This window comes from Tiliqua scincoides, chromosome 1 (assembly GCF_035046505.1).
Source record: "Tiliqua scincoides isolate rTilSci1 chromosome 1, rTilSci1.hap2, whole genome shotgun sequence".
Taxonomy (NCBI): domain Eukaryota; kingdom Metazoa; phylum Chordata; class Lepidosauria; order Squamata; family Scincidae; genus Tiliqua; species Tiliqua scincoides.
In genome coordinates, this window is record NC_089821.1 from 159,804,976 (window position 1) to 159,814,493 (window position 9,518).

A 9,518-nucleotide genomic window follows, 5' to 3' on the forward strand; every position below is an offset into this window, starting at 1 on the left:
CTGTTGGCTCGGAATCCGCACTGTGATTCTGGATAAACGCTCTCTGCAAGTACCTGGAGCCTCTTTAGTGCCTGGAGCCTCTTTAGTCCTATGTATATTTACTTGGTAATAAGCTGTTTCTTTTGCATACACTGCTGCATAGACAGGCTTTTATTTTTTCTAATTTAGATCCTAACAGATTACATTACATTCCAATCTGATTTTATGTTAAGAAATTATGGTAACTGACTAGTACTACAATGGGAATGTTTTATCCAGGTTTTGTGAGCATAAGTTTAGCATCACATTCATTGCAGTGTAGAACATATGTATGCTGAAACAGGTAACAAGTAGAGTTTTGTTGGCATTTTCAGGAAAATAGTATTGATTTGTATAATCACCTTCAAGTGCATGGGGTAAACAGCGAAGTGGTCTAGCGAATATTATTTTGTCCTAAGGCTTGGAAATTCCTGAAGGAAAAGACTGGGTCCCTTTTGTGTGTGTGTGTGTGTGTGTGTGTGTGTGTGTATGTGTTTTTTTACAATTTCGGAATCTGTTTTATGACCAAAGAGTTGTCACTTATTGTACTAGAGATTTTTTAAATTGCTGCTGCTAACTGGCACCATCAGCTATTTAAATAGGCTCTAACATACTAACAGCCCAGTCCAAAGCTGTGCTGGTGCATTGGGGCCACATGGCCTCCACTGTATCCAGCACTCGTTAAGAGCAGGCTGGAGGTCTCCTCGGAGGTAAGGGAATATTTCCCCCCACCCCAAGTAATGCCCCAGCCTGCCCTATAGGGCTACTCAGACCTTAAACAAATCTTGCCAGATTGCAATCTAGAGAACGGTCCTATCTCCAACATTGCGACTCTGAAAGAGAATGGGACTGTGAAGAGTGCTACCTTGCTCCACAGTCCCATTGCTTGTCTTTCCTTCCACTTGCTGGAGCAAACAATCTTATTTACCTAAGCATGGGAAATGGAGGCAATAGGTAGAGCAGGGCAAGAAAAACTGACTGCATCTTTCAGAGTTTCAAAGCTACTGGGGATAAAGTTGTTTGGGTTGCAACCTGGCAACCACTGCCTTCAGTAGATTAATGCAAGTGTATAATAGCACTCATGCAGTTTTTGATTACAACCTTATCTGTCCTAATTCAGAAGGGTTAGAAGTAGTGATTAAAATTCTGCCTCCTAGCTCTTCTCTTGATCCTCTAGGATTCAAATGTGCCATGCCCTATTTAGATTAATCATATTTCAAATGGATGAAATAAGTAGGACCTGAATCCAGAGAGAAGAGAGGTGTTGATGGTGATTGTGATGCTTTGGAGGGAACTATGCTCTGTCTGTGGTTGAACAGATGTGGAAGCTGATGGTTCTGCTTTTGAATGTGCTAGTAGTAACTAGCAGTATGTGTTCTTTAATCAAATGACTTTTTACAGACTTTGTACATTTGTACCTTTTAACTAGCAAGATCTATTTTCTATACCTCCCATTAGGAGAGAAGTAGGGCAGTCATTTTTGGAATATGATACTTCACAAAGTCTGATGTATACTGATTATGCTATAGAAATCATCAACGTATGAGAATGCAGCTGCATCGAAAGAAGCTTGTCTCACTCCAGGTGGCAGCCTTGTGCTTTTGAGAGAAATAAGTGAGGTAAGTCTAGTTTTTCGTGCCCTGAACTTAGTGGGGCTTGTATGATACATTTTCGTTTAGATAGCCAAATGCTGATTTTGATCATTTATTACATTTATGGCCTAATCCAACAAACTGAGGCAAAGAAGGAAGACCCATAACCAGGGAGACAGACCAGGGACAGACTGCACTTGCTCCCAGTGTGGAAGGGTTTGTCACTCCCGAATCAGCCTTTTCAGCCACACTAGATGCTGTTCCAGAACCACCATTCAGAGCGCGATACTATAGTCTTCCGAGACAAGGTTGCCAACAAATATGGCCTAATCCTATCCTCCCTCCCCCTGCACTGGTTCAGCAGGGGACAGATTGGGAGGTTTCAGAGTAAAAAAGCATTTAACCCCTTACCCCTCCATAAGCCTCCCACTCTGCAATGGGTCTTCTCGGACTGTGCCAGCTCTTTAGCTAGCCCAAGACCAAGGCGAGAAAGGGGGCTGGGAGGCTGTCAAATGGGATAGGATCCAGTACATGCCATTGCACCCATCCTGCTTCCACCACTTCCTTATCTGCTCTGGCTGGTCCCAGGGGATCTACCACCTCATGTGGCAGGCATTTTACTACAGCAGATCTCTGTAGTAAATGGATACAAGAGTGAGTCCATTTCCATTTTTCCTCCAAGCGTATGAAGTCCCCTGTCACTTATTCTCACAACCCCATGAGGTCACTTAGGTGGAGAAGACTGGCTCAGGGTCATTCATCGTGTTCCATGGTTAAGTGGGCATTTGAACCCTGGCCCATTCCTAGTCAGGTACTCTAACCATACTGCAAGAGTTTCTCCAAGTAAAATGTTAATCATCACAATCGAATTATTTGAGCCAACACACTGATCAGTGTGGAATTGTGTTAAAAGTGGCAATAAGATTAATATAGAAATAAAATCTGAACATATTGTACAATAATTGTGCAATCTTGATGATGCAGTTTGTAACTGCAAAATTTAACATAGATAAATACCCTTTTCCAATTAAAAAATAGAATATTTCTAGTTGGGAGAAGGCACATTTAACTTTGATTTTTGGCTACAATTCTGCACACGGTTGGCAGCCTACCACTGTGCAGGAGTATATCTGAACTTGTATTCAAGAAAAAATACTCATCTTAGCCCATACTATGAAGAACAAACAGTTATTTATAACAGTTTGAAAAGCCAGAATAACATGTCTGACAGCCCAATCCTATCCACACTTTCCTGGGAGTAAGCCCCATTGACTCAAATGCAACTTAATTCTGAGTAGACATGCATAGGATTGGGCTGCGAGCCTACAAAATAGCTATCTACTGCAAATGGTAGTTTTAAATGCATAAAACTCCTCTTATATTATAAAATGTTGCATTTTCTAGTGAGAGTTTTCTGGGCTTAGATTTCAGCCATGTTCTCAGAGTTGTAAGAATGCCGTGGCAAGGAGACAGGGATATGTCCAAATGTTCTCTAACTTCTAAAGATATCTAATTTTCTGGGTATCTTGTTGCCTGGAAATGAACACAGGACAACAAAAGTGGCTTGTGTACAGCTTAGCAGAATTTGGGTGTTTGGTGCTGCAGAGCCAGCAGAGGGAGCAATGAGTAGATAATTATTTCCAAAGCATAAGATAGGAGATAAGTTGGGATTTGTCTGCTTTTTCCTTCTGAAGGTAGGGGACTAAAAGCCAACAGTGTGTGATATCCAGTTGCCCATGAAGTTATCTTATGCTGCTTTACAGTGCAATCCTATACTTACCCTCAGCCAGCACAGCAATCCCTGTACCAGCCTAGAGCAGTGGGTTCCAAAGTGGTGGTTCATAACCCACCATAGGGAACCAAAACTAGGCCTTGGGGAGGGTCCGGGAGGCCTGCAACACCCTCTGGGCCTCCCAAATGCTAGAAATTTCTACCTTTGACACAAAGTCCAGAAATGTGCTCCAATTCCACAGTGATTTCTAGCATCAGGGAGGCCCATGGAGGGGGCTGTGGTTCTCCTAGACCCTCCCCAAGGCCAGCAGGACCCTGCAGGTAAGGAGAAAAACCTCTGAGTCCCCACAACATGGAAATTGCTGTGGTGCCATTTGGACACCCCCCACCTCCGGCCCAGCCCCTGCAAATACTTACTTTCGATTCCAAAGTCCAAGTAGAACTTTAGAGACACTCTATACCAGTAGTTCCCAATGTTTGTAGTACATTTGAGACAAACTCCAGAATAAGCAGTACTGGCAGGATGACCTGGCTCATCACTACTACATCCAGGCCTCCCAGGCATGGTGGATGTGGAATTTGCATTGACTGGCACAGGTTGGGAGAGGGTGGTGGGAGGGCTTTGTGGAGGTGGGGAAGAGTGTTTTTAGGCTGGGGAGAGCAGAAGGGGGGTTGGATCAGACCCAGAAGGGGGGTAGGATTGACAGAGGTCTCCTCTGCTATATCCTATTCTTTCTCCCAGGTCAGCCAGCCTTGCATGGGGCTGCTAAATACCTCACAGAGATCCAAGTAGCCCCATAGGGCAAGCTGGGGTATTACTTGGGGTAAGGGGAAGAATATCGCCTTACCCCATTAAGATCTCCAGCTGCCTTCTAACATACACTGAATATGGTGCAGGCCCTATGGCCTTGCTGTGCCAGTGCCAGTTAGGACTGGGCTGCCAGGGTGTTAGTCCATCTAGGTCAGTGTTGCTGACAAGAGGCTCACCTGGCAGGGTTTTTACCCAAGCACTGCTGGTTCCAGGGATTGAAAACAAGAACTTCTGCCTACAAAGCTGTCAGGAAAGAGACTCCTAGGAGAAGACAAAGAAGAGTAGTAGTCACTAATGATTAGTGTGCATACTCCCTTCCTGCTCCCTGCTTTCCCTTTCCTGAATAGGCTGATCAAAGTTTGTGATCTGAAACTCTGTAGCCACCATCCCAGGCAGCATAGACTAGGCGGGGGGGGGGGGGCATTGGAAAAAAATCTCCCCTCCCAGGAGAACACTGAACCCCAGGGGTTCTTATTAAAAATCAAGCCTACAGTAGCATCTGAAGTGCAAAAATTAGAGAATAAGCACAGAAATGGTGGTGGGATTGAGGGTATGTATCACAAAAGCAACAGCTCAAAGTCTAGTGATAGTACTGAAAGGTTTGTTTAAATAAAAAGGAATAAAAATTTAAAAAGCAGCAATTGTTCTTTTAAATGCAAATAGAATTCTACAGTTAGTAGTACCCTCTTTTCTGTGCACACCACCTTGGCTTTTAAGTGAATTCAGCATTCCTCAAGCCTTGCATCTGTTTGCAGCAGGTTCCCATTGAGATCTGGTTCAGCACTCAGAGGCTAAAACCAGGAGCAGAAGTTCACATGTAGATGTACCAAAAAACCTTGCTGGAGAAGCTTCCGTGGGTGGGAGGAAGGCATTTTTAAACTCAGATTCGGGCCTAGAGATATTTTTGTCTCAGCAAGTGTGATCCAACTAGCACATTTTGGCAGCTTTCAAGGCACAATTATTTGGCTTGGGTACTAGTTTGATTGCTTTTTCTGGCATTGCTGCCAAAGCTTGTTTTCCAAACGTTTATCTGGAATGGAATTATAGCAGCCTGCCTGTCCTGAGCGACCTTGAACAAATCAGGTAGTAGCTGACCCCACAATGCACAACACATGCCAATTAGACAGCACCATGCATCTTTTGATCAGTTTTTTTAATTTTTAAAAAATTTTTATCAATACGCACAAACATACACTACAAACACATACTCCACAAACAATAGAGGTTGCAAGACATCATCTACCAAATTATTTAATACATCATTCTACATTCCTAATCTGCTATTCTTCTATTTTTAACCTTATTAACCTAAAAAATAAGGGAGAAAATTAAATAATTAAGTATTTTCTATTTTTTGTTTATCTCTACATACCCTATATTATACTTATATACTATATATACTTATACTTTCTATATCATCATTTCTACCGTTCCTGTTTATAGCAACCTTCTAGACTCCTTCCAATACCTAACATACAAAATGTTTTATATGTTGCTTTATATTATATATAACATCCTTCTTATCTACCTTTCCCTTTCTAAAAATTAAACACTTATTATTTTACCACACTAATAACCATTTTTACTATCTCTAAACTTAACATCCCCAAGTATATTTTCAATTACATATATATTTTTAACATACAAATTTAACCATTTTTACTATCATATCATTCCAAAACAATCTCAAACTTTAATTCCAATTTTAATTTAACCTATAAAATACTAACATATCTCTTATCTCAAATATAAAAATATCTACCAAATCATTACTCTATTTTGAATATCAGTTCTTCTCCTTATCTCAAATTCTGTCCACTCATCTTAATATTTTACATTTCTTCCATCTCTTTTTCCTAGTAAACTTCACATAAATCTTTCTGCACAATTGGTGCTTTAATAAATGTCCTCTTCTTGCTACTTCGATCAAATCCAAATTCTGGCAGATCCTCTCCTTCTCTTGATCCATTTCTATGCCTGTCAGTCCAATTGTTTCTTCCCGCTCTGATCCGATAACATCTGAATTCTTGTTTTCTGAGCTGTTCCATCAGTCTGCAACTCTATCAAAGTTCCTCTTCCAGGTTGTTGATCAATAATCCTCTCCTGCATTATGCTTTTTTCTTTTGTGTCACTCAGTTTATTTATCTTTTGATTTAAGATTTCCACACTGATTTGAATTTGTAAAAATTGAATTCCTTGCTGACGACTCAATAGAATTAAAGTTTGTAATTTTTCTTCCATGAGGTTTCCCCATTCTTCCTCACATTTTTCCCTTTGCAACTCTCTTTTAATCCACTAGATGTCATAAGCAGCTCTTTTTACTGTGGAATGTGTAATGTGAAATACAAGACCTTCAGACTAAACAAAGTCAATTTGCTGCTCCGTATCCTTCCGCATATTTAAATAGTCCAAAATAGTTCAAGATAAAGTCTAGTAAAATTTGTATCCAATACCAATTTGCAAAATTTGTAAAGTTATATCAATCAGATCATAGTCCATATAATATCAAAATTGCACCATATCGTCTCAGGTTTAAAAAAAACACCAGTAAGTCAAGGGAATATCCCCCCTTTCTCCTTTTTCTCCAGAAATTAACCAAATCTACACAAATCAACTCAAATTTGATTAATACAGAAATTAACCCAAATCTACACAAATCAATCATTTGAAGCCGAGATTTGCATAATACAGTCAGCACTTACTTTGATCTCCCAATTTCCTTCTTTCGTAGATGGTATCACTGCGGAGGTTTTCACAGCTTAGTGGCGAATTTCGCCATTTCTCCTTATCTGCCTCAATGGCTATATCCTGGGAGGAAAGCCTCCCAGCCAGGCTCTGACCTTCTCGAGACATTTTATACCATCAGGTTGATAAAACCTCTCCTGGCTGTGTCCTCGGATTTCCTTGAATCCGCAAAAAATAAGGAGAAAAACAGACGAATTCCAAGAGCTCTGGAATCTGCTGCTCATGCATTGCTTGGCCCCGCCTCCTCATCTTTTGATCAGAGCTTTTGTGAGGCCTCATTACATTTTAAACTGCTTTTGTTTTTTTATTTTACTCCTTAGAAAGGGTGGCCACATTAATCAATCTCTAATTGCACAAGACTTTAGGTTTCAGTCACAAAACAAGCATATGGGCATGTCTGTGTGTGCCAGGCGTCTCTACCATCTGACATTGGTTAATGCCAAAACTGTCAATGATTGCTTTTGCAGCCCACTCTTTTATCCTCTAAGGTCTCAGGTTAGTATGTATGGGGCCATTTCATTTTATCCGTTCAGAAGCCCTGGGACAAAAACTTCCTAAGATTGCTCTAAATAAGTGTTTTGTTACTTTTTACATAAACTGCTCAAAATTGTAGAGGGAACTTCAGGGGCAAAAGACTTGCATTCTGGAACTTAACTGCTGGTGGATGACACACAGTGGCTGGGAATAATACACATCAAAACTCCCCAAGATCCCTGCTGCACATATTCACTGAAGGAAGGAACTACTGTTTCTGTTCTCTGGTGCAAGATTTTTTTATACAGTACATTATACAGTAAAGTACTTGATATCTATATAGGAGTAAAGGTTAAAAACAAGTGTGTCTTCCTCCCCAGCAAAAGGCCTTCCAAAAGTCTGCAAGCCTGTGTCTTGCTTCAAAGACCCTACCTCTTTCTGCATGTAATCATAGACCTGGGAAAACTGAGAATATCCTTACTCTCTTGAATGTTTGTGTACCCTTTCATTGGTCACCCCCTGTGACGTCCATGGCTGGCGGAGACCCCGCCCCTTTGGGTGTGCCCAAGCACGGGGGGGCTTACCCGGACGATGCGTGTCGGTCGTCGGCGAAAAGAAGACCGTGAGGCAGATATAGTGGATTTACACAGTCGGTTTACTCGGGTTAAGTTCTTCACACTCATGGGGCCTGTTACGTCACAGGCCCCTTTGTTTTACATAGACTGGTGGCGTCGGCGCATGCCCGGCCCGTTCCCCACGACGGCCTGACCCCTTGAGGCTTCAGGCCTGGCTCTCCCGCTGCTGTCTGTCGGCCAGGGGTATGGGTGCCCGAGAACTGCAGTACCTTGGCTGGGGGTCTGCTCAGCTGTCCTCAGGAGGGCCCCTTGTATCTCCGGTCTTGCCCCTCGAATCCCTGGCCTCCAATGGGGTTTGTTGAGAGGGGGTCCTGGCTGTTGTAGACTCGCCTCTCTGATTTCTACCCCAGGACCCCAGGCATGACTAGGGTCTGGAGGCTCCCAGCCCCTGGCCCTTCTCTCCAGGGCTGAGGTCTGCCAACTTTCCTGAGAAGCCTCAGTTGTCTGGATGAGGCCGGGGTGGCTACCCCCTTTCGCCTCCTCTGGGATCCCTCTCCCGACTGGAGAGGAGTGACCTCTCCCTAGGCCTCCCAGCCTCCTTATGAGGCTCCCCTTGTTCTGCTCCAGCCCCGCCCTTTCCACCCACGTGCCTGCTGCCTGCTCCCAGGAGGCACCAGGGCCTGCTCCCTGGGAAGGGACTTGGCTGGGGTCCCAGTCCTGATAGTAGTCCTGTTTTACTCCGGAGGAGGCCCTTACCCCTGAGGAGGACCCTGCTCCAGGTTGATTCCAAGCCACCTGGGCTGGGCCTAGGTGACAAACCCCCCCCATCAAGACCGGGGCCACGGAGTCAAGGGGCCACGGGTTCAGGGTGTCCTGCCGAGAAAGAAAGTCAGCGTTAGCATGCATCTTTCCCCTTCTATACTGCACCTTAAAGGCGTAGGGCTGTAGGGCCATGTACCACCGAGTTAGACGGGGGTTCGTGTCCTTCATACGGTGTAGCCAGGCCAGAGGGGCATGATCGGTGATCAGGGTAAAGGGAGCTCCCAATAGGTAATACTTGAGGGTTTGTAGGGCCCATTTGACGGCCAAGGCTTCCCTCTCGATCACCGAATATTGGCGTTCTGCTGGGGTGAGTTTCCTACTGAGGTACATCACGGGGTGTTCGTGCGGGGGATCCCCTTGGGCCAGTACTGCTCCCAATCCCACTCCTGAGGCATCTGTTTGCACCAGGAAGGGTTTGTCAAAATCAGGGGCTTGCAAGACTGGCTCGGCACATAACGCTGCCTTGATGCTCTGGAAGGCCCTTTCACAGTGCTCGGTCCATTCCAGCCTCCCTCCTGGTTTCCCCTTTAGCAAATCAGTGAGGGGGGCTGCCTTCGAGGCATAGTTGGGGATAAAAGCACGGTAGTACCCCGAGAGCCCCAGGAACCGACGCACCTCCCGCCGGTTTCGTGGCCTGGCCTGCCCTTGCAGCACTCGGACCTTGTCCATTACGGGCCGCACTTGGCCTCCTCCTACGATATGTCCCAGGTACTGGGTCTGTCTTAGCCCGACGGCACACTTGGCAGGGTT